General features: G+C 37.9%; 1 long non-coding RNA gene across 1 annotated transcript; it reads right to left on the bottom strand.

Moving 5' to 3' along the window:
- Positions 1-458: 458 nt before the first annotated feature.
- On the bottom strand, positions 459-6,515 carry LOC132616041 (uncharacterized). Its single transcript, XR_009572946.1, has 2 exons — positions 5,796-6,515; positions 459-733 (listed from the first exon to the last, which is right to left on the bottom strand). It is a non-coding gene; the product is annotated as an uncharacterized LOC132616041 (long non-coding RNA).
- Between the last annotated feature and the right edge of the window lie 18,356 nt (positions 6,516-24,871).

The following is a 24,871-nucleotide window of genomic DNA, read 5'->3' as shown; positions in this document are numbered from 1 at the left end:
TGGCTTGTCGCCATTTGTGATATTAGACTTGTCGTCTTGTTGTGTTGTTTGGCCTTGCCGCCCTAGTTTCTATGTTATAATTGTGTGCTTTCATCTTTCACATGGTATATGACACTTGTGATCGGAAAAAAAGGGAAGGAAAATGAGATTTAAATAGTATTGTGATACGTGCTTAAAAAGGAACACGATGGAAGTCGAGATGTCACTACTGTTGACTATGGATTGCGAAATGAATTCCTTAAAGAACTGATAGACTTGGAGATTAGAAGTTCCATGTATGTTTATGAATTGAACAGTGAGTACGCACGATATTTTGTTCGAGGACATACTGTCACGACCCAACTAGGGGCCGCGACGGGTACCCGGAGCTAGCCACCGAGCACCACTTGCTCTACTATTCATCTTACTCACCTAATGCTTTTTTATCAACTTTATACATGAATTATAGGAAAACATAGTTGGGATAAAAACACAAATGCGTTATATACATTTGCCTCTCGGCCATCAAAATAATATATATACATATAGTACCATCTTGTGAGACCATCTAACCCACACTGCGTATCTACGAGCCTCTACTGACATACTATACATATAGACTGAACAAGACTCTGTCATGCCCAGAATATGCATTTATACCAAAAGGAGAATCACAAGCACCTCCGAACGATGGAGTGCTCTCAATCAGCTGACAGCTACTAAGAATCTGGATCAAGCTCGCCTCTCTGTCTACCTGTGGGCATGAACACAGCGTCCAAAGAAAACGGACGTCAGTACGAATATTGTACCGAGTATGAGAGGCATAAACAATGAAGAAAGACAACAATAATATGATGAGAACATCAATATGAAACATCTGGATCTGAATGACAATCATAAGAGAAGTAATGCATGCTGTCTTACTCATACTCATCATCATCATCTCATATATGCATGATATGCAAGCTGCCCGTCCATATCAGAACGGTGTGATAATCAATAACAATAGCCTGCGTCCAGGCCTCCCGCGTCCGGGGTACCCTCTCATGCCGCCCACTAGTGGTGTCTGCCCATGCCAAAAGGTCATGGTGTATCCGTATAGCTGCCCGCCTTAGCGGTGACTGCCCGGCCAACTAGGCGCGGTGTAATATGATCATGACATGCTTATCATAAAATACTTGTAATAATATACTTATCATAATACATGCATAAGACTCAAGATCAGCTATACTCTATCGGGGTGACGTAAGGTCGTGATCCCCCAATTTCATTATGGAGCAATTATTGACATTCTGCCTCACCTTGAAGGAATTAGTACATGAGGTGAGTGTAAGCAATAAATAACATCATTATCAATATGGCATCATCATATCATATCTCTTATCTTATATAGACATTTATGGATATCGACTTTTAGCTTTCCGGAATATAGGAGCTCATGAAGAGGAAAGGAACTTATGCTATAGGATTCATGACATTAGAAAGAAAGGACTAGCCTCACATACCTTGGTCGATTAGCTAGGCTATCGTTCACTTGCTCCCCTTTAACGTCACGTCGCTACCTTCACGAGAGAATCCGTATTCATATTAGTTAGTCGACTTAAGGAAACGCGTTACTATTTCTAGAGAAAATTTGGCAGCACTTCCTTTATTTATACTACTTTTCCCATAGTCTATATCAACTCCCAGCATTCACAATAACATCCACAATATTACAATCAACAACCATCATTTATATACGTTTATCACATTCCACCATTTTCCTCCAATTTTCCCACATTTATCCTTATAACTCATTTTTGTGGTTTCGCGTATTTAATACTTGTTTCATGCTATAAACATCATTTATAACATATTCATAATCACAACACATCAATATTCATGATTTACTCCAACTATCATTCAACCACTTGCACTATTCACCCATTCAAGACCCATTTCTCATGTCTTTCTACAATTCAAGCGTCTTAGTCTTCTAATACCTTAAACAACATGATAAAGTCATGAAACTTACCTTAGATGATAGTTGAACAAGTCTTGAGTTGAAATGCTTCACTTGCACAAAACCCTAGTCCCACCTTCTATGGAATTTCTTGACTTAAATGATCCTTTGATGTGTTTCTTACACTTGGTTTTGGTGGATTGATGAAGTTGATCTTAATTCTTCACTTGGATTCTTGTTTTGGAAGAGTTTGGAATGTTCTAGAGAGAGATTGGGTCGTGGAGTGAGAAGGAGAATTGAATAAAATGAACTTGGATCATTATTTTATAAAGTTGAAATCTGTCCCGATGCCATTATACGGACCGTATAAATTTTTACGGTCCGTATAATCAACCGTAAAACTGCTCCAGTGACTTCCCTTCTCTGTGTCAATTTGACGGTTCATTTTACGGGCCGTATAATTTTATACGGTCCGTATAATATACCGTAAAACTCACCTTTCCACCACTTCATTCTGTGACACTTATACGGCTTATTATACGGCTGTATTACCATTATATGGTCCGTATAATCGACCGTATAATTCACCAGTTCACTGAATCTTATTCTTATTGCTTCGTTTGATCCCCGATCCTTATGGAACCTTCTTAACCATTATTCAACACTTCGATACCAATCTAAGGGACGTCATCACTCATCAAAACATCGCACACGCTATGTCCTTTGTTAGCCTATTCACTGTATGCTAACGGAAAAATTTCCGAAGCGTAACATTCTCCCCCCCTTTTGGAACATTCGTCCTCGAATGTTAAACATTCGGGATTTTATAAAAATTTCGCCAGAGTTTCCCCTGTAATCTGGCACTACCAACCTGTCACAATAACCCATAATATCATCGCCTCACGGGGCTACATCACAATATCAACACATCTATGGCCACACACAACCGAAAGCATAAAAATAAGGCATACATACCTCATCTCATCGACGTTTCATCTTGAATCTCTTCCAGGGGTTGGAACAAATGGGGGTACTTGGTGTCATACCCCATTTTAACCGGGATTAAAGTAGAAGTACGACATATTGGAGATTCCTCTTTTTCATGTATGTTAAGGAGTCGCCACCTAATTATTTATGGTGAATTAGGACACCTAAAGTTTATTAAAGTTGTTTTAAAGTTAACTCTGTTTAAGGTCTGCGAAATTTAAGTTTCTGAGTAAGGGTTCAGTTAGTCTAAAGGGAAGGTATTAGGCATCCTTTAAGACCCATTAACAATGGTTAACCGACCGGACTTACAATTAATTAGGCTAAGTGTAAATATAGTATTATGGAAAAAAGAAAGTAGCTTTGAAATATGGCTAAAGTTATAGATAGACATGTAAGAATGTCGTTTTAAAATAGAACTTGTAGAAAAATAATAATTTGTATAAAAAGAGTACCTTTAATGCTATTTCGTAATACGACTTATAAATGTTGTTCAGCTTTCAACTAATGATGTTATTTTAAAAATAAAGCTCGCCAAAGATACATATGAGTAGAAAAAAAAATATGAATTAATGCAGCATTTTGATAAATATTTGAAAAAAAATCAAATGGTGAGATATTAATGATTTTGTATTTTAAGAGTATAAATAAAGTACGAAAATAGTTTTCTTTTATCTCTTTTATCATTTCTTAGAAACTATACTCGATCAAAGTATGTGCAATTTGGATAAATCTAAAAGGTCATTTTTGCAAACGTATGCTATAATTCATATTGGTCTATTCATTACGTTTGAATTCTTTAAGATAATGAAAATAAATTATGATTCCCTTAGCTAGAAAATGTAGTCATACTATTTTTTAAGAATCAATTATTCTAATATGTAAAAAATATTATAGATGTCATAAATAACTATAGAAGGAGAATGAAATCTATGGGCTAATCGTGAGTCTCTCCCTTAAATTAAGCTATCCCTTATGTTAAAATTAAACCCACTAACTTATTAGAATTCATCTAAGTTAATAAGAATAAGACAAAGTGTTAGTCATACAAAAAACAAGGAAGAATACACAATAATAAAATAAGGAAGAGAGGAAAAGAGTAAATGGGTACGACCCATTTATTAAGGCCCAATTGCTGCGAACTGTTTATGCTATTGGGCTTAGGCCCAGTAAATTGCTTTATTTTGCTGCCGTGGGCTGTCCTGGTTTATTGGGCTTTGGCCCAGATTTTGTTTTCCACTTGGGCTGCGGACAGAGGCTGGACAGGAAGGAGGAGTTTCGTTGGGCTTTTAGCCCAACACCAAAATGCGGAAGGAGATGACGAGTCGCTTGGACCCGTATGCGATATGTCATGCTTAAAAAAAGGGAAAAAATTAGTGTACAATCAATGAATATGTAAACATGTATAATGTTAATTCGAAGAAGTATCCAGTCCAAAACAAAATCTTCAGCCGTAACTAATGTTTTATAAAAAAACATATGAGATGGACAGTAAGGTCCAAGCATCAGTCAGGCAGACAAAATGAAAGAACAGGAGGGCAGGCCAAATAACATGTCCAAACAACAAAGAAGCAAATAAAGTGAGGCAGTTTCAGCTTTAGAATATAACAGCGAAATGACTAAACTATACCGACAGTTTAGAACTCGTCGAAAATCTAAAAGAAACATCTAAATATAGTCTAGATATGGAATTTAGCAAGACCAACTGGTTACCACCTCTTTTCATCTCTGTTTGTCTTTCAAAATTGGGGTCACTCTTATTAGTTGCAAGGGATGAAGTTCACAGAGATATTTTTGTAGTATCGACAGTACAGGAGATCATGCCATATTTCAGAATTCTTAGTTAAATACCACGACAACATATATAGGAAAGAAAGACAAATGCCAAACAGTTCAGGACAGGGACGATATACCAAACGAGTTCAGTTAATTGTACTGATAGGAAAGCTAAAGTAGGCTTAACAACAACATTTATTGCCCTGTCATATAAATCCTTACAGCTGATTAGTAAGTGTCGTTATAAAAGCAAAATCGTTCTTTAAACTTATGGTGGCAGAAACGTGAAGGAAACATGATTTCAGATCTGGAATGCACATTTTTTATCAAGAGAAAGCAGAACGGACAGTCCTCAAATCTAATTATAACTCCACATTCTCAAACCCAATAAAGCAGTGTTTTTAGTTCTAAAGCTCATAACGAAATAGAATTTAAAGAATGGTTTTTCCCTTAATATCAAAATGAAGTCCAAGCAAGCCAATAGGCATTCTAATGCTCACACATTAATTACTGAATTTAATTGAACTAAACAAGTCGACGGGATTACTACTGACTCGATCGAATATATCCGTTTTCATATGTCTCCGGACTGGAATAGATCAAAACAAAAAAAAACTTCACAGCTAGGATTCTTAGACACGGAATATGCAGCCATTTCCAAAAAAGAACTATCCCAGCAAAGAGTATATAGACATGATTTTAGCTTAAATCGGAGACTACGTTGAGGAACTCGATCACACCCACGACAAATCTATTCTACTTAATTCAAAGAAAGTGGCAGTGGTACATCCATCCAGTAACAAAGCATCCCAACTATTACACAACATGTACTAAATTTCCTCAGAATCCAGAAAAATCCCAAGTTCAAGTTTATCTCTCATTATTGCTACATTAAATAATGAACAGGTTTAGACCCCATAGCAACAAACACATATACAGATCATGTCGTAGTGTCTCCTTCAAGAAATTTCCAACCCCAAAACAGTCCCTAAGGTTCAAATAAATATTTTCAGCAGAATATATGAAGTCAGAGTGTATCAACAGCCATACCAAACAATAATTCACATAAAACTAGAAATGGAAATTTATGAGATGAGATTTGCGCATTACTGACCTTTTGTTGGTGCAGTGAACTGGGGTACGAGTCTCGATTTATACTCGAACTCGAAGAACGATTTCGAAACTCGAATTACCGCAACCTAGAAGTTCTTCCGTTTTGTAAGGGAATCTGTAAATTCCCGATCTTGTGTTTTTTTAGGAGGATTTCCGGTCTTCGTTGTCTAAAGTTAATTGGGTTTTCTCTCCAAAAAATCCCCTGCCCCAAACGATTTCACTCCCATTCATCTATAGGGCTTCATTTGTATTAAAGTAAAGAGGAGTGTATGAGAGAGAAGCGGCGTGGGGGACAGCAGTGGAGATGGCAGGGCGTGGGAAAGAGGAGAAGTGGAAGGGTGTCGGGTGAAGTGGGGTGGAACGTGAAGGGGACAGAAAAGAGTGGAGGGAGCAGGTAGAGAGAAGAGAGAGGAGAAGGAAAGGGGTCCGGCAGAAGAGGCGATGGAGAAGAGAAAGAAAAGAGTGAGATGGAATGAAGGGGGCAGTAAAAGATTGTCGTTTGAAATTGGGGAAGAAGGAGCAATTTAGGGAAAATCTGATATGAAGTCAAAAAGGAGGAAACATGTGGAGCCCCAAAAATAAAAGAAGGAAGAAATTAAAAATGGAAAGTTGCGTGTAACCCCAAAAAAAAGGGAAAAGGGGGAAAGAAACCAGATGGAAACTTTGAAAAGGATTTTTGATTTTTTTTAATTTTATTTTTTATGGAATAGGAAAAAAGGTAAATAGAATTATCAAGAATTTGTCCCTTGTAAAATAATATTTTGACGAAATAAAAATTATAGTGCGTCGTTTTAAAATACGAGCTTCAAAATGAGTCCAATATTGATATACTTCCGAGCAATTGTTTATGAGGTGAAAATTGTTTATCCTTTCTCCTCTATTTAATTATTCTTGGGCTTCTAATTTAATAACCAGTACAACATATACTATGTAAAGACAATTAATAATTAATATGTAGAAAAATAAAGATTTTATAAAGTATTGTCTCGTAATTAATTTAACAATTCCAAACCCGAAAAAATGAGACAATGACGGACATTTAAAATTTGCGATAAAGTAATGCTCGTGATGTTGAAAATAAACGTAGCGAAAATAATAGTAGTGGCAATAAATAGTGAAAAATAAAGTATTTAGCTCGTCAATAATTTAGAAGCCTGAGTAAATAAAATTCAAATAAAGGAGGGACAAAATTGGGTGTCAACAGATGCCCCTCTTCGACCGGTGATGATGTAAGAGTCTTCGGGCGAAGAAGTTGACGTAGTAGCCAATTTTGTTTGGACCAACGAATATGAATTTATAAGAAAGTACAGTTTAGGAAAATTTATGGAAAATATTATGAGGACCGCAGGAATTATGGAAAATTATGGCCGAATCTCAGTTTCGAGTTGCCTACGTATCCAGGGCTGCACGAGAATCAGGACATGTGTTGTTCGAATGTTTTTGTGGATTCATAATCTTGCGAGGGTTGTGGACAGGTGACGAGAATGGAACATATGTTTATAGCCTCCTAATTATAAATGTGGTGCACAACACACCCATAAGTAGGACTCTACTAGACACGATGTAAATTCTCCAAAATGCCCCAGTGTTGAGTTATGGAGACACTGGGGGTGTAGAAAGGAATATGAGATTGTGAAAAGAGTAGATTCAGTAGAGTTTTAGCGGAGGATGTGAAAGAGAAATTAATCTACGTATCACGTGTTTGTGGACATAGGCGGAATTGAGTTCGAGAGTAGATCCGTGACCTTTGCTTGTGAGTTTGGTATTCCTCTTCAGCATATTTGCCCCAGTTCACTGCGTAAAATAAAGTTCCACGTTGTGTTGCGTCCCTGCAGATTGTATTTTCTGCCAAAACTGAAATTCATGTCAAAATTATAATAACGTTGAGAGTGTAAAATTATAAAGAGTGTAAAATGATAGTAAATATGAGTGTGGGAATGAAAATGAAGCCGTGTGGCCAATGTTGTCTCTGGTTGTCTTCAGGGACTTGAATGAATGCGTGATGCGTATGCTGAGGATGTGATAATATCTCAAGTTGCATTTGAAGATGATAGTGATAAGGTCTCCAGCTGTCTTCTGCGACTCAATGATAAATGATATCTGTGAATTTTAAGGTAAATTCATTAAAGTGGTAAGGTAGATGACGAAATAAAGAAATAGAGTAAGGAGTAAGTATGTAGCCGTTTGGCTTATGCAGGTGAGGCCGTGTAGCCATGCGATGTCTCCGGTTGTCTTCGGGACTTGATGATATGTCTCCGGTTGTCTTCGGAGGCTTAATGATACGTTTCCGGTTGTCTTCGGGGACTTGATGCTATGTCTCCGGTTGTTTTCGGGGACTTGATGATGCGTCTCCGGTTGTCTTCGGGGACTTGATGTTATGCCTCCGGTTGTCTTCGGGGACTTGATGTTGTGTCTCCGGTTGTCTTCGGGGACTTGATGCTATGTCTCCGGTTGTCTTCGGGGACTTGATGATATTCCTGTAAAGTTCAAGGTAAAATCGTTAGAGTTGATGATGTGTAGCCGTCTGGCTTATGCATATGAGGAAGTATAGCCGAGTGATGCCCGGTTGTCTTCGGGACTTGATGATCTGTCTCCGGTTGTCTTCAGAGATTTGATGATGCGTCTCCGGTTGTCTTCGGGGACTTGATGATACATCTCCGGTTGTTTTCAGAGATTTGATGATGTGTCTCCGGTTGTCTTCGGGGACTCGACGATAATTCCTGCAAAATTCGGAGTAAAATAGTTAAAGCTGGTAAAGTATATGATAACGTAATTGATGAAGTATGGAGCAAAGCGGTAGAATGGCCGTTTGGCTTATGATGTTGATGGTATCGTGACAGGCCAAATTCAGGACACGTAATCTTGATTTAATTCGCCTCCAATCTTGTCCTCCTACAAAACAGGTATATAAAGTCATAAAATTGTTGTGATAAAAAATAGATTAAAAGATAAGGTTGGAAGTAAAGCCGTATGGCTTTTGAGGCGAGGCCACGATGAGCTAAATGATGCTTTTTGGCCCTGACGATAGACTTGACTGTTGATCTCGCGGTTTTAAGTTCCTGCACTCAAAGAAAAATTCTTAGTTTGGGAGGGGGGAAGTTGATTCGTGTTGACTCGAAGTTTGACGTTGTTGGCGCTTCATTCGTCTCGTTTGTTTGGATCTTGCGATCTCCGTTCAAGCCTCGGTAGATGAACAGTAGTGAAATAATTGAAATAAAGTATTTCATTTGAAAGGTAGGTATGTAAGTATATGTATAAGGAAATGTAACTATACGTATATAAGGTGTGAAATATGCATATGTAAATGTATGAATGTAAGGAAAGATATATATGTAAATGTATATATATGTAAGTTGTAAATTATTCTGCCAACTTCGGATTGTGACACTTCTAAAGTAATTGGTCTATAATACTTCCTATCTGATAGCCTCAATATTGTCGATGTCCAACCGTTCGTTCGTTTATATCTTTTCAAAATATGCCCCAGTTTTGGGTTCAAAAGGGTATGCTAAACTTATGTTGTGGTGTGACCGAACCTTATATAGGTTGCCTACGTATCCTTCCAGGGAATCAGGTCAGAACGTAGTTCGTAAGTACATATGAAATGGTTTGAAATTTTCTAATAAAGGGACCGAACCCGATTTGGATTGCCTACGTATCCCACCAAGGGAATCAGGTCAGCGTAGTTCTGTTATGTAAACGGTAAAAGGTTTGTTGGATTTTTATCTAGGTGCGACGGATCTGTATGTTGATAGTCTACGAATCCTGCCAAGGGAATCAGGCCCTGTGTGGTTTTCTTTGTGTAATAATTTTTTAGATTTTCTGTTATAGCGCAACCGAACCCTATGTGGGCTGCCTACGTATCCCACCTCGGGAATCAGGTAGGAACGTAGTTTGTAAGCATGCAAAATCTTTTGATTTTTTGTTCTAAATGCAACCGAACCCTATGTGGGCTGCCTACGTATCCCACCTCGGGAATCAGGTCGGAACGTAGTTCGTACTTTGTAAATGGCAAAAAATTCTAACCTAGTATGACCGAGTCCCTATGTGGGCTGCCTACGTATCCACCGAGGAATCAGGTCAAGCGTAGTTCACACGCATAAGATATTTTGGATTTTTGTTATAAAGCAACCGAACCCTATGTGGGCTGCCTACGTATCCCCCCATGGGAATCAGGTCAGCGTAGTTCGTACCTGGTTATTAAAGGAAAGGTTGCAAACTAGGTTGTCTTACTTAATGTCGTCCTTTGATTTCTTCTTGGATTGCTAGCTTTCAGGCTTATGTTGACCTATCGGCTATTTCAATTTCTTTTGAGTGGAATCTTGTCTTGTCCTCTATTTTCTTTGTTACTCTCTCGGGATTTGTCTATTCGTTTATTTCATGTCACAATCGTAGAGTTGGCAGATTTGATAATTATAGTATAAAATAGATGATTAAGGAAAATCAGAAAATGCATTCATAGTTTTTGCAATTCAAGCTTCCATAAGGTGAAGCAAAACAAACAAAATTTTGGGTACGGTTCAAGCATCAATAAAAGAAGACAAGTTCACTACATGTTCAGCTACCAAGGCTCCCGACGGATCGGGGACGGAGTACAAGTCCAATTCTTCAAAATTTCCCCTGGTTCGGCACCTCGTGTGATAGGTGTCTCGAGGTTGTGAGTAGCTGTAGCAGTAATCTTCATGCATGTCTGTCTTTGGATTGTTCACGGGGACGACAAAAGTTGATGACATGTCCCTTTCCGCAATGGACTCCTTCAAATCTTGGCATCTCCGTGAGCAGGCAAAGGATTGTTGACCACATTGGGCTTAGGTTCAGCGAGCTGGATTACTCCTTCCTTAATCAGGGCTTCGATTTTGTTTTTAAGCCCATAACAATCTTCAGTGGCGTTCCCAACAACTTCAGAGTGGTATGCACAGCGTTTGAAACCATCAAACCATTTCGGGATAGGCTCGGGAATTTTTCCCTCAATCGGTTGTATTATGCCTGCTGCTTTCATTCTTTCGAACAATTGACCCAAGGGTTCAGCGATCTGAGTGTAATTACGGGTGTTTTTGATGTCAGGGTTTGGACGGGCTCTAGGTATAGTATGTGGTCGATTTTGGTAAGCTGGAGCTTGGTTGGGTTTATACGGACGTGGGTTTTGATGTGGAGGTGCTCGGGGTTGGTAGTAGTTAGCTTGGGTGTTGTAGACAGGGTAAGGAGATAGTGGAGCTTGGTAGGGTTCAGGGTAGTGGTAAGGGTAGAAAGGTTGTTGTGGGTGGCTAAAGTATGGAATGGCTTGGCTCGGCTCATGCCTTTGGATGTTCATGACTGCAGTGACATCTTCTTTCTTCTTTTTAACCCCGTTGATAGAACCAGATTGAATAGCTTTGTTTATTGCTTGTAAAGCAATAAGATCCTGAATTTTCCCCGATTTGATTCCTTCTTCTAAGGCTTCTCCCATTCGGACAACTTCTGTGAATTTTTGTCCCATCATACCTATCATTTTCTCGTAAAATATGCCAGCCTGGCATTCAATGAAGGTAGCAGTCATTTCTCTATCATTCATCAGAGGTTGAACCCTGGCCGCTTCTGATCTCCAACGTAACGCATACTCGCGGAATGTCTCAGCTACTTTCTTGGTCAAATTAGTCATGTAGACTCTATCCGGCGTGATATCGGTGTTAAAACTGAACCTGTCCATAAAATCTTGTGCCATGTCACTCCAACCCCGCCATTTACGAACGTCCTGTTGTGTATACCAAGTAAGTGCTTCGCCGGATAAGCTTCTTATGAAGAGCTTCATTCTTATGTTCTGGTCTCTGCCCACTCCAACCAGTTTATCACAATAAGCCCTTAAGTGTGTATGAGGGTCGCCTGTTCCATTGAATGTATCAAATTTCAGCGGTTTGTAGCCTACGGGTAAATCGACGTCAGGTTGAACACACAGATCTTCGTATTATACACTCTTGGTTCCCGTAGCAACTTGAAGGTTTCTCATTGCTTCTTTGAGACTGTGGATCTCTTTTAGCAATATGTTATCTGCCCCTGCCTTTGCATCCTTTTCCATTTCCTCGTATTGATATACCTCGGGTTGGAACCTGACCGTTATTGGATTGGTAAGGGCTTGTGTTTCTGCGGCATATACCGGAGGAACATATTGTGCATTAGGGGTGACAAAGTGTGCCCCGTGTATATGCTGGGTCGGATAAGTTTGGACGATGGGGGTGTTTTGGACAAGAGGTGATGCGTTATAATAATGTTTATAGGTGGTTGATTTGGTGGGTTTAGAGGAGTGGTTGTGGGTAGTGGATTAGTGTTGGTGGGTAAAGGAACATGGGGAGTGTGAACTAGCGGTTGATTTGGTGGGTTGACGAGTGGTGGATTAGGAGTAGTGTAGGTAGTGTAGGTGGGTGGTTGATTTTGTGGAGGAGTATAGTTAGTGTAAGTGGGTGGTTGATTTTGCGGGGGAGTATAGGCGGATGATGGATTTGGTGGATTTGCGGGGGCGATCGGAGGTAAGTTGTTGTTGGTAGGTGCATTGTTTTGGGGAGGAAAATGCTCAGGAACTGGGGATTCGAGTGATGGGAAACGAGATGGTTCTGGTGCAGTATTGCTAGGTTCAGAAGGTGAATTTTGGAGTGTGATGGATAAATTGGTCAAGTCCCTAACCCGATTTAGTTCTCCACGTAGATTCTCAATTTCTTGAGTCAGGCGGGCGATATGTTCATCCCGTTGAATAGTAGTTCCGTGTTCGGAAGTCTCGGGCGGATCGCTAGAGGTCACGATGTTTTCTACACCAGTTGGAATAGATGCGGCCGGATCAGACATAGTAATTTCATTTCCTTGGACAACCCAACTACGTTCAGGTAACGATGACGTCTTTGACTTTGTGATGTAAGGATGGTCGGCCATTGAGTGTCAACACGAATCAACTCTCTCTTTGGGAATAAAAAGAAACATAAAGTGGAAATAATGTTAGTCTCATTAACGTGTCTAGGTAAAGTCATGATCACGTAAAGTCAAGTAAGTGATGTAGCAAATAATTCATAAAGTCAAACAAGTTGTAAACGATTATATCAAACAATAATGATGCGTCCTAAGATGTATGTGACCTCTTTGTGCCAGAGGTAGGCCTAACGTTTGTTTGAAGGGTAAAGTGTGTCATAATACGTCATCCCGTTGCTTTGATTAATTAAACAAATTCTATTTCCCCAACAATAAAGTACAAAAGTAATGTAACGTTTATTACATGTCAAATGAATACAACATAAAGTGTTTCCTAATCTAAATGAAGTGAATACAATTTCCTATGTCTAAATCTCAGCTCCGTTTTTGTGATGTCATTGATCTTCGTTATTCATTGTACTCCAATGCAAATCCATACCTGTCATAGAAACGTTAATCATCCTTCCCTCCTAAAGTTTAATTAATTAAAGCAAATAGTCAATATTTAGGCACAGTTATCCTTCAAACATGCACATAAAGTATGATTGGTGTCACTTGGGGTCGTGAACCCGCTTGGACGTTTGGATAAAGTCATCTAATGAATTTAATACACCAAGGGTATTAAACCTCCTAGGTAATGAAATGTATGCTCCTAATAAAGGGTGTTGGTTTAGCTCTATCTTAGGCTGACTAAGAGTTGGCTTGCTATGACACAAGGTTCCCCCAAGCGGACAACTTGGGAGTGGAAAGTTCGTGGCCGTCGACTGCACCGCCGATCGACTAAATCCACAAGATCAATCCAACTAAAGGGGTAATTTAGTAGTGCACGGGCACGAACCGCGAAGCCTTTTTAAGTGTGTGAATATGTGTGAGTTTTCCAGGAGTGGAAGAAATATGAACGGAATGACAATTTATCAAAGCAGTAACACTTAAACAGTTTATATCAAACAACAATTAAACACGCAAACAATTTATAGCATGTAAAACAGTTTAAGCAAATAAAGTAACTAAGTTAGCACACAAAGCTTGATTAAATCTAAGTCTGTTATGGTTAGAACCTAGGTATAGTCCCCAGCGGAGTCGCCAAGCTGTCATATCCCATTTTAACCGGGTTAAATTAGAAGTACAACATATTGGTGATTCCTGTTTTTGTTTTGTTTAAGGAGTCGCCACCTAATTATTTATGGTGAATTAGGACACCTAAAGTTTATTAAAGTTGTTTTAAAGTTAACTCTGTTTAAGGTCTGCGAAATATAAGTTTCTGAGTAAGGGTTCAGTTAGTCTAAAGGGAAGGTATTAGGCATCCTTTAAGACCTATTAACAATGGTTAACCGACCGGACTTACAATTAATTAGGCTAAGTGTAAATATAGTATTATGGAAAAAAGAAAGTAGCTTTGAAATATGGCTAAAGTTATAGATAGACATGTAAGAATGTCGTTTTAAAATAGAACTTGTAGAAAAAAAATAATTTGTATAAAAAGAGTACCTTTAATGCTATTTCGTAATACGACTTATAAATGTTGTTCAGCTTTCAACTAATGATGTTATTTTAAACATAAAGCTCGCCAAAGATACATATGAGTAGAAAAAGAAAATATGAATTAATGCAGCATTTTGATAAATATTTGAAAAAAAATCAAATGGTGAGATATTAATGATTTTGTATTTTAAGAGTATAAATAAAGTACGAAAATAGTTTTCTTTTATCTCTTTTATCATTTCTTAGAAACTATACTCGATCAAAGTATGTGCAATTTGGATAAATCTAAAAGGTCATTTTTGCAAACGTATGCTATAATTCATATTGGTCTATTCATTACGTTTGAATTCTTTAAGATAATGAAAATAAATTATGATTCCCTTGGCTAGAAAATGTAGTCATACTATTTTTTAAGAATCAATTATTCTAATATGTAAAAAATATTATAGATGTCATAAATAACTATAGAAGGAGAATGAAATCTATGGGCTAATCGTGAGTCTCTCCCTTAAATTAAGCTATCCCTTATGTAGAAATTAAACCCACTAACTTATTAGAATTCATCTAAGTTAATAAGAATAAGACAAAGTGTTAGTCATACAAAAAGCAAGGAAGAATACACAATAATAAAATAAGGAAGAGAGGAAAAGAGTAAATGGGTACGGCCCATTTATTAAGGCCCAATTGCTGCGAACTGTTTATGCTATTGGGATTAGGCCCAGTAAATTGCTTTATTTTGCTGCCGTGGGCTATCCTGGTTTATTGGGCTTTGGCCCAGATTTTTTCCACTTTGGGCTGCGGACAGAGGCTGGACAGGAAGGAGGAGTTTCGTTGGGCTTTTAGCCCAACACCAAATGCGGAAGGAGATGACGAGTCGCTTGGACCCGTATGCGATATGTCATGCATAAAAAAAAGGGAAAAAATTAGTATACAATTAATGAATATGTAAACATGTATAATGTTAATTCGAAGAAGTATCCAGTCCAAAACAAAATCTTCAGCCGTAACTAATGTTTTATAAAAAAAACATATGAGATGGACAGTAAGGTCCAAGCATCAGTCAGGCAGACAAAATGAAAGAACAGGAGGGCAGGCCAAATAACATGTCCAAACAACAAAGAAGCAAATAAAGTGAGGCAGTTTCAGCTTTAGAATATAACAGCGAAATGACTAAACTATACCGACAGTTTAGAACTCGTCGAAAATCTAAAAGAAACATCTAAATATAGTCTACATATGGAATTTAGCAAGACCAACTGGTTACCACCTCTTTTCATCTCTGTTTGTCTTTCAAAATTGGGGTCACTCTTATTAGTTGCAAGGGATGAAGTTCACAGAGATATTTTTTTAGTATCGACAGTACAGGAGATCATGCCATATTTCAGAATTCTTAGTTAAATACCACGACAACATATATAGGAAAGAAAGACAAATGCCAAACAGTTCAGGACAGGGACGATATACCAAACGAGTTCAGTTAATTGTACTGATAGGAAAGCTAAAGTAGACTTAACAACAACATTTATTGCCCTGTCATATAAATCCTTACAGCTGATTAGTAAGTGTCGTTATAAAAGCAAAATCGTTCTTTAAACTTATGGTGGCAGAAACGTGAAGGAAACATGATTTCAGATCTGGAATGCACATTTTTTATCAAGAGAAAGCAGAACGGACAGTCCTCAAATCTAATTATAACTTCACATTCTCAAACCCAATAAAGCAGTGTTTTTAGTTCTAAAGCTCATAACGAAATAGAATTTAAAGAATGGTTTTTCCCTTAATATCAAAATGAAGTCCAAGCAAGCCAATAGGCATTCTAATCCTCACACATTCATTACTGAATTTAATTGAACTAAACAAGTCGACGGGATTACTACTGACTCGATCGAATATATCCGTTTTCATATGTCTCCGGACTGGAATAGATCAAAACAAAAAAAAAAACTTCACAGCTAGGATTACTAGACACGGAATATGCAGCCATTTCCAAAAAAGAACTATCCCAGCAAAGAGTATATAGACATGATTTTAGCTTAAATCGGAGACTACGTTGAGGAACTCGATCACACCCACGACAAATCTATTCTACTTAATTCAAAGAAAGTGGCAGTGGTACATCCATCCAGTAACAAAGCATCCCAACTATTCCACAACATGTACTAGATTTCCTCAGAATCCAGAAAAATCCCAAGTTCAAGTTTATCTCTCATTATTGCTACATTAAATAATGAACAGGTTTAGACCCCATAGCAACAAACACATATACAGATCATGTCGTAGTGTCTCCTTCAAGAAATTTCCAACCCCAAAACAGTCCCTAAGGTTCAAATAAATATTTTCAGCAGAATATATGAAGTCAGAGTGTATCAACAGCCATACCAAACAATAATTCACATAAAACTAGAAATGGAAATTTATGAGATGAGATTTGCGCATTACTGACCTTTTGTTGGTGCAGTGAACTGGGGTATGAGTCTCGATTTATACTCGAACTCGAAGAACGATTTCGAAACTCGAATTACCGCAACCTAGAAGTTCTTCCGTTTTGTAAGGGAATCTGTAAATTCCCGATCTTGTGTTTTTTTAGGAGGATTTCCGGTCTTCGTTGTCTAAAGTTAATTGGGTTTTCTCTCCAAAAAATCCCCTGCCCCAAACGATTTCACTCCCATTCATCTATAGGGCTTCATTTGTATTAAAGTAAAGAGGAGTGTATGAGAGAGAAGCGGCGTGGGGGACAGCAGTGGAGATGGCAGGGTGTGGGAAAGAGGAGAAGTGGAAGGGTGTCGGGTGAAGTGGGGTGGAACGTGAAGGGGACAGAAAAGAGTGGAGGGAGCAGGTAGAGAGAAGAGAGAGGAGAAGGAAAGGGGTCCGGCAGAAGAGGCGATGGAGAAGAGAAAGAAAAGAGTGAGATGGAATGAAGGGGGCAGTAAAAGATTGTCGTTTGAAATTGGGGAAGAAGGAGCAATTTAGGGAAAATCTGATATGAAGTCAAAAAGGAGGAAACATGTGGAGCCCCAAAAATAAAAGAAGGAAGAAATTAAAAATGGAAAGTTGCGTGTAACCCCAAAAAAAAGGGAAAAGGGGGAAAGAAACCAGATGGAAACTTTGAAAAGGATTTTTTTATTTTTTTTTTTTATTTTTTATGGAATAGGAAAAAAGGTAAACAGAATTATCAAGAATTTTTCCCTTGTAAAATAATATTTTGACGAAATAAAAATTATAGCGCGTCGTTTTAAAATACGAGCTTCAAAATGAGTCCAATATTGATATACTTCCGAGCAATTGTTTATGAGGTGAAAATTGTTGATCCTTTCTCCTCTATTTAATTATGCTTGAGTTTCTAATTTAATAACCAGTACAACATATACTATGTAAAGACAATTAATAATTAATATGTAGAAAAATAAAGATTTTATAAAGTATTGTCTCGTAATTAATTTAACAATTCCAAACCCGAAAAAATGAAACGATGACGGACATTTAAAATTTGCGATAAAGTAATGCTCGTGATGTTGAAAATAAACGTAGCGAAAATAATAGTAGTGGCAATAAATAGTGAAAAATAAAGTATTTAGCTCGTCAATAATTTAGAAGCCTGAGTAAATAAAATTCAAATAAAGGAGGGACAAAATTGGGTGTCAACACTTGGATCTCATCTTCTCTTCCGCTTCCCAAGTCATTTCTTCCCGATTGTTGTTCCGCCATAGAACTTTGATTGATGCTACCTCTTTATTTCGAAGCCTTCGCACTTGCCTATCTAGAATAGCGATAGGCACTTCTTCGTATGTTATCTTCTCTGTCACTTGCACATCCTCTATCGGGACAATCTTCGTGGGATCTCTGATACACTTGTGGAGCATTGAAACATGGAATACTGGATGGACCGATTCAAACTCCGAAGGCAAATTCAATTCATAGGCTACCTGACCCACTTTACTAACGATCTCATAAGGTCCGATGTATCTAGGGCTTAACTTCCCTTTCTTGCCAAATCTCATCACCCCCTTCATCGGTGATACCTTCAGAAACACCCAATCGCCAACTTGAAATTCCAAGATTCGTCGGCGGTTGTCTGCATAAGACTTTTGGCGGCTTTGGGCTGTTAGCAATCGATCTCTTATCACCTTAACTTTTTCCACCACTTGTTGAATCAATTCGGGGCCTATCAATTGTGCTTCTCCTGTTTCAAACCATGCAATTAGAGATCTACACTTCCTTCCATATAAATCCTCGTACGGAGCCATTTGAATGCTGGAATGATAGCTATTGTTATACGCAAATTCAATTAGCGGTAAGTGATCATCCCAACTTCCACCGAAATCCAGCACACATGCTCGCAGCATATCTTCTAAGGTCTGAATAGTACGCTCGGCTTGCCCATCAGTTTGTGGATGGAATGCCGTGCTAAATTTCACTTGAGTGCCGAGACCTTCCTAAACGGACTTCCAAAACTTGGCGGTGAATTGTGCTCCTCTATTGGTAATAATAGACAATGGAATACCATGAAGTCGCACAATTTCCTTGAGATATAGCCTCGCATAATCTTCGGCTGCGTATGTAGTCTTAACTGGGAGAAAATGGGCTGCTTTTGTCAATCTATCCACAATCACCCATATAGAATCATACTTCCCTCGTGAACGGGGTAATCCCACAATAAAATCCATGTTGATCACTTCCCATTTCCAAGTAGGTATTTCTATTGCTTGCATTAAGCCTCCTGGCTTTTGATGTTCTGCTTTTACTTGTTGGCAATTCGGGCACTGCGCTACAAATTCTGCTATGTCTCGTTTCATGCCATCCCACCAATAGAGCAATTTTAGATCATGGTACATCTTGGTTGCACCTGGATGGATAGAATACCGGGAATAATGGGCTTCCTCTAATATTTGATGGCGCAATTCCGCCACATTCGGCACACATAATCTGCTTCGGTACCTAAGAACCCCATCCATAGCAACTTCAAATGAAGACTTCTCTTTCTCAGGAGATATGTCTCTGTAATGACGCAATTGAGGGTCTTCATATTGCCGTTCTTTCACTTCTGTGTTCAGAGAGGAAACTGTGGGATCATTAATGCTAATCCCTGCATCACCCGAATCCATTACACGTACTCCAAGATTAGCCAGTTGGTGGAGTTCACGAGCCATCTCTTTCCTTCCCGGGGAAACTTCACATAAGCTACCCATTGATCGGCGGCTAAACGCGTCCGCTACTACATTTGCCTTTCCGGGGTGGTATAAAATATTCACATCATAATCTTTTAACAATTCTAACCATCGCCTCTGCCGCAAGTTTAACTCCTTTTGCTTGAAAATATATTGAAGACTTTTGTGATCTGTATAGATATCAACGTGCACCCCATACAAATAATGTCTCCGTATCTTTAAGGCATATATAACCGCAGCCAATTCGAAATCATGAGTTGGATAATTCCTTTCATATTTCCACAATTGTCTCGAAGCATATGCAATAACTTTGCCATGTTGCATCAATACGCATCCTAATCCGACACCGGAAGCGTCACAATATACAACATAGCCATATGACCCTTCTGGAAGTGTTAAAACTGGAGCCGAGGTTAGTCTATCTTTCAACTATTGGAAACTACGCTAGCAAGCATCACTCCACTGGAATTTAGCTGACTTCTGAGTTAGTTTCGTCAATGGAGCTGAAATAGATGAAAATCCCTCTACAAATCTTCTATAATAGCCTGCCAGTCCAAGAAAACTGCGAACTTCCGTGGGTATTGTAGGCCCTGGCCAAGTCTTCACCGCTTCAATTTTCTGAGTGTCGACTCGAATGCCATCATCTGAAATAACATGACCCAGAAATGTCACAGAATTTAGCCAAAACTCGCACTTTGAAAATTTCACATATAATTCTCGGGCTCGAAGAATGCCAAGAACGATCCTCAAGTGATCTGCATGTTCTGATTCTGTGCGAGAGTACACCAGAATATCATCGATGAACACTATCACAAATAAGTCCAAGAGTGGCCTGAACACATTATTCATCAAATTCATAAACACGGCCGGAGCATTAGTCAACCCAAATGACATTACTCGGAATTCATAGTGGTCATATCTCGTCCTGAAAGCTGTTTTGGGAATATCCACTTCTCTAACTCTCACTTGATGGTAACCCGACCTCAAATCTATTTTAGAAAACCACTTGACACCTTGCAATTGATCGAATAAGTCATCAATCCTTGGAAGAGGATATCTGTTCTTCACCGTCACTTTGTTCAACTGCCTATAGTCAATACACATCCGTAGAGAACCGTCTTTCTTCCTCACGAACAAGACCGGTGCTACCCACGGTGATGAACTGTGTCACACCCCTTTTTAACCCCGGAGAGTTAAAGTAGAAGTATGACGTATTGGAGATTCCCATTTTTTGTTTGTTGTTTTAAGGAGTCGCCACCTAATTATTTACGGTGAATTAGGACACCTAAAGTTTATTAAGGTTGTGTTTAAAGTTAACTCTGTTTAAGGTCTGCGAAACTTAAGATTCTAGGTAAGGGTTCAATTAGTCTAAAGGGAAGGTATTAGGCACCCTTTAAGACCCATTAACAATGGTTAACCGACCGGACTTATAATTAGTTAGGCTAAGTATGAATATAGTATTGTAGGAAAAGAACGTAGCTTCATAAATATGGCTGAAGATATGTAGGAATGGTGTTTAAAATAGGACTTGTAAAATAATAATAATTTGTATAAAAGAGTACTTTTAATGCTATTTTGAAATACGACTTATAAATGTTGTTAAAATTTAAAACGAAAGTATAATACTTGTGGAAAGGTAATAGTTGCGTAAAAGAGTTTTAGTCAAAAATAAACTAAAAGAAAGCGGGACATGTAATGTTTATATGTGGAAGAAATGACTAAAATTTAAAAGAGTTATTTAATAAAATTTTAAAGGTTATCTTAGACAAATATGTATTTCAAGTGTTGGAAGGAATTAAAGTAGAAAGTTATCCGTTGAAACTAATTTGCCTTTTTATTTCTTAGAATAAACTAAGTTAGTGTAAGATTTAGACGTTTTAGACTTCTAAAATAGTAAGCATAAATTATGATTCCCTTAGCCAGAAGATGTAATTATGCTATTTTGAAAATCAATTATTCTAAAAATATATATATTATAGATACTATAAATAATTTTAAAAAATAGAAGTGAATGTGATTTGTGAAATTAACTACCCATACCGAACTAAAACTCCTTAATGTTATTAAAGTTTATCTTAATTAACAAGCACAAATGTTAGTTATACAAAGCAAATAAAATACACAACAATAAAAATAAGGAAGAGAGGAAAAGGTTAAATGGATCTGGCCCATTTAGTATGGCCCAATTGCTGCGAACTGTTCACGTTATTGGGCTTAGGCCCAGATTTTATTTCCTTGTTCGGCTGCTACTATATGAGGCTGACTCGAAAGAAGTTGCGTTGGGCTTTAGCCCAACGCCAAGTGCGGAAGGAGGCGAGTCCCCTTGGACTCGCATGCGATGTTCATGCATAAAAAAAAATGAAAAGAAAGGATTAGTATACGACCAATGGATAATGTTAAACATGTAAACTATAAACTCAAACAAATCAGCAAAGCGTATATTTTGCAGTGGACAACCATAAAAAAAAGGCACAGTATCAGACAAGGGAGTGGTATAATAGTAGCAGGGTCTAAACTTAAACAAAGGCGGCTTATCTATCAATCAAGTGAGGAATGGTATACCCTATATAATCAGATATTCCAACTTACATATCCGAGTGTACACGGGACTGAATGCGACTTGTATATGCGGGTACATTCACTCAACACCATGTACAATCGATTAAGCAAAAGAAGATTTTGAAGAAAATATGTTAGGGCCGTACGTATTTCGGAATCCCAGCTAAATACTCAACAGTTTAGGACAAGAGAATGATATACCCAACTGATGCATAACATATACAGTCTCAATTGAACAACATCACAGAATTATCTTTTAAAAAAAAGATCCATTTAATATGTAAAATCATACACCTCATTTCCAGGTAAAACTAAATTGATAATCTAAAAGAGACTACTCATTTTAGAAGGCATGGAAATGAAACAAAACAAAGCTGAAGGCTGCCTAGTAGTAGGGTTATGTCAAACTGAAAAAGTCAGATGTATCTTCTCGCCATATTTGACTAAAAAATGAATTATAGATTAAAAGACGAATCTAAAACTTTCAATTAATACTAATGTGTGAGTTCGTATTTGACTCAGAAGATTATCACAAACATTAGACCATAATTTTTCAGGTAACAATGAACAACAATAGCTGCTTCTGCCAAACAGCAGCTGGAACCAGATTTTGCTAAGTCTAACCCCCCCAAAAAAATACAACAACGATATGTGCGGGAAATGAGCGATATCCCAGACAGTTCAGGACAGAGAGGGTGATATCATTCTTCCATATACACAAATATGCAGACAGTAACATCAGAATTAGTGCAGGGAGTTAATTAATTTGGGCTGTTAACAGGGCAAGGCACAAGCAAACAATTGTATCACCTAAGTTGACAGAAATTTGAGAGTACAATATGATCTTAAGTTTAAAGGTGCAACTGTAACAATCAAGCAACAAGATTACATATAGCTCCCACTGGCCCCTATGAAAAACTAACTTAAATAATCTTTAAGCATGCTATTGTATTACATAATCCGTTTTTCATGATTTTGCGTATAGACGGGACTGACCAGGTGTAGACATGCAGCACATTTAGATAAATTACAGACTTTAAGCATACATAATTAGATCAGTTTAAACACCTACATCTTGTCAAAACCATCATAGGTATCTGTTTGGAAGTTTCAAACTAGCTTGTTAACCAGAGGGAAAAGCTGAGAAAGCAAACTGCATTATTCCATGACCAAGAATGGTAGATTAAACAGGCTGTTCATACAGGTCGAAGGGGTGGTCATATAGCATGCATATCATGTTTTAAAACAGGTAAGCAAATGAATATACACATGGCATACACTTAGCATGTTTTATCAATAGGGAACCTCAAATATACTTTCAGAATTCAGCAGAGTCCCTAGCATATATTTGAAAATACTGAAGCTGAATCGAAAATGCTATTCAGGCTTATAAACATGTTCTAAATTTGTAATATCGATACCACAACACACTAATCTGGTACAGCCTTAAGATGAAAAATGAGTTTCTGAATGTTGTACTGTTATTTGTTGCAGATAGATTTAGTAGAAGTGCTTCTATTGGCTAGCTCTTAGATGCCTTAAAATAGAGCATCTCAATCTGTTGGAACACCACCCAACTTCTCAAAATGCATCAATCATTATGTTCAAACAACAACAAAGCAACAAGCCAAAAGAAATTCAAAGCTTTAACTAAAGCAGCAATGTGGCAAAAAGCATCCCAAGAACACAGCTGATTTTAATTTCAAACACGCAGCTTAGTTGGACAAAATGTGGCAATTGACTTAATGATAGAAACATCCTAATACAAATTGAAGACAGCATGTGCACATAGGTTTCTGGCCCTCCTCATTACTTACATGCCAAACTAAACAACATCTCCTCAAATGAGCTAATCTAATCAGGCGAACACAAAAAAAACAGAAATTAAATACCAAACGAGATGAAATGGATATCTGAAAATAACTCTCTTTTCATATAGGCTCTTATAGGAAATTCTTTTTACTGAACTGAAATCAGACAACATCCAGGTTTATTCATTCCCCATAAAGCTTACACATCAGTTCCAGCTTATCAAACACGAACAGAGGCAAACAAACATACATGTAATGAAATACGCATACAGAATCACATCTGGATCATACGGCATATGACTAAATATTTCGTCAACAGGTGATTTCAAACAACATTATAAGGTTCAACAGAGTACTAACATGATACCTAAGATATATCGAACGTATACCCACTGTAGATCCTATGTATATTCGGTTTTAAAATAGATTTTAAATCCTGGAAATTCAGTCTAAACATCCAGCATACGTCTTTTCAATTCATTCTACGATTATCATCCTATCCTAACAACTCCCAAACATCAAACTAACAACGCGACGACAAAGAAACTTCATAACCACTAAGCATATGGCAGAATAAGCTAAAATCTTAAACAAACAGAAATTAAAGATCGCGAGTGACAAATATATCGAAGTTTACCTGTTTTGCGCGCAATGAACTGGGATGCCGAGGTCGCCGAATCTACTCTCTCGTATGAGCCGATTCGAAACTCGACTCGAAAATTAAAATGATTCTGTTGTAGTTAAGGTCCTTTGTTCGAGCAGCGAGGGAAATTAATCGGATGGTGAGACCTTAACCTCTCATCACAAATCTCGAATTTCAACAAAAGTATTTTTCGATTTGAAGGGTTTAAGACCAGATCAAAAGCAAGGAATTTGTAATGAAATATTTTATGTATGCCCAATCACCCCCCAAATCAGTTGTTCAAATCCTCTTGCGGTTGAACTTCACGAAATACTCTCAGAAATTGATGAAGATTGATTTTCTGGGGCCATTTGAGGCGATAAAAGTTTGTGTTTTTGTAAGGGAATTTTGTCCCTAAATCTTTTTCTCTTTTCTTTTTCTTCTTTTCAAGCGTCAATTTCCCTCGATTTATAGGTTTTGTTTTGGTTTAAGAGAAGGGAGAGAGAGG

This window comes from Lycium barbarum, chromosome 10, assembly GCF_019175385.1.
Source record: "Lycium barbarum isolate Lr01 chromosome 10, ASM1917538v2, whole genome shotgun sequence".
Classification (NCBI taxonomy): domain Eukaryota; kingdom Viridiplantae; phylum Streptophyta; class Magnoliopsida; order Solanales; family Solanaceae; genus Lycium; species Lycium barbarum.
The sequence above is the reverse complement of the archived record's forward strand: the minus strand, read 5'-3'. Positions and strand labels throughout refer to the sequence as shown.